General features: G+C 35.9%; 1 protein-coding gene across 1 annotated transcript in view; it reads right to left on the bottom strand.

The window, feature by feature from the left end:
• The window catches only part of Ranbp9 (RAN binding protein 9), a 107,349-nt gene that overhangs the window by 89,690 nt on the left and 15,566 nt on the right, over positions 1–2,093 (bottom strand). The window lies entirely within an intron of this gene.

The raw sequence follows: 2,093 nt of genomic DNA on the forward strand, positions 1-2,093 counted from the left end.
CACTCCAACCCAGGTTAGCAGAGGGCGGGGGTGGGGGGGGGAAGGCAATTAAGAGAGAGAGAAGCAATCTGTAATTAAAACATTTAGGCTAATTGAATCCATTGTCATATTCATGCTTGCCTAGCATGTGCAAGGCCCTGGGTTCAATCCTCACACACACACTACACACAGAGACAAGAAAACCCTAAGTCTAAAAAAAACCTGTCACTTGGGTATTCAACACTGACAAGAATTTTTAAAATAAGAGGGGCTATTCCTGGGCATTTCCATAGTCAGCGTGTGCTAAGCAAAAGGTCTTTTACAAAACTCTTACCATGCACCCCTCTATGCACACCCTGCTACTCTTCTGCAATCCAACCATGCATGTGGCATTGTTTTGCATTAATCCCTTCAAATCATTTATGGAACAATACTGCTTTCAAAAGCAGCAATTCCAATTTAAAAGAAAAAAATCTTAAACACAGAACACGTTCAGAGCAAAAGAAACCAAGATACTTCAATTTCAAAGGTAGTAAGGGAAATCTATAATTCTGGAAAATAATTATGATTTTTTTCAAATTCTGGAATATGCAAAAATATCCAATGTAATTTTTTTAAAAAGTTTTGTAATGCTTAGATAAAAATCAATGAGTACAATGATAAAATTAGATAAAAATCCACTCTTATTTTGTGATTTCAAAGTTTTACCATCCACTACCTATGATACTTTCCCTTTGCTACTTGGTTACTTGCCCACTATATTTGGTGAAGTACTCTCAGAAGACATAGAAAAATAACAGTAACAACAGAAAGCACACAGCAAGAGACTCTAAAATACCAACAAGAGGAAAGGGGGGAAAAGAAAGACTGTCTGTGACAAGGGAGAGACAAAGAGAAACCAGAAGAGGAGAAAAAACAAGGATGACAAACAACAAAATCTGTTTCCAGAAGTAATGGTTTATGTTTATAAGCGAGTGATGCTTCCAGAAAGTGAATCTAGTATTACACAACAGAAAGCAATAAAAAAGGTCAACGGGAAAAATAATTGAGAAAGCAGTGTTATAAATATTCCAAACTCCAACCAATTTCACATAAACATGTACTTTCCTCTGACCCAAATCATTAATTTTATGTGAAAGAAGTTCATACAACTAATCAAAGCCTGTTACAGAGATAAATAAACTGTAATCACGAATCTCAGCACAGAAATTCAGAACTGGAAATTTCCTTACCAACCATCCAGTTCAACTCCCACATTACTCAAGAGATACTGTCTTGAAACAAACCTACAATCACAAATACTGCAAGACCCTGGAAAGCTAAAATTCTTTCTTCAGTAATCTTTCGTATATACTGCCTCTGGTTTTAAAGGCTTATTTTGCACCATCAATTATTAATTTAAAATGACAAAGTTTTGTCAAGTCTAACAAAAGCAAGTTGATGAGCCAGATTAGAAGTAAACACTTCATAACACAACACTGTCCAAATTTAAAAACAAATTTAAGTAATGCTTCATAAGGAAATTAACAAAATCTTCTAACATGAGAGAAAACAAAGATCAACTATTTTGAAATTCGTAGTTGTTTAAATGAAGCAATATAACATTCAATTATGAACACTTTCAAAATTGAAAGCGCTTCTTTGGATCTATGGCAAGGATTAAAAGGAAGACTGTTCAGCAAGGCCCATTTTTGTGAGCGATTCTTTCCAGCCAAATAATTGAGTACACATCTGTTGCCATTCTCCTTTCGGATTAAATAGTAACTTATCAAGGTTCTTCTCAAATCTCAGTCCCGTATACTTTTATACAAGGTTGTTTATACCCTCTACATGCATGCCACTAGGATCAGAGGAAGAAGCTGCTTTGTAGCCAATCAAAACGAGGCTGCTTAGAATGTAAACGCTCCTGGCTCCTGCTTCACGTTTGGGGCCTGAAACACTGGATTTGTTTCCAGACAAACTGATACACTGAATTTTTTTTTCTCCTCCTTTTCTCTTTTTCCACAAGTAAACTTGACGCATACCACTAATCTGCAATACATTTCAAAAATCCCCATTGCAATGTATTCTCTTATAAAGCTTTGTTTTAACCTAGGAGAGACTGGGGGGGGGGG

The sequence above is a fragment of the Marmota marmota genome, unplaced genomic scaffold, assembly GCF_001458135.2.
Source record: "Marmota marmota marmota unplaced genomic scaffold, marMar, whole genome shotgun sequence".
Lineage (NCBI taxonomy): Eukaryota > Metazoa > Chordata > Mammalia > Rodentia > Sciuridae > Marmota > Marmota marmota.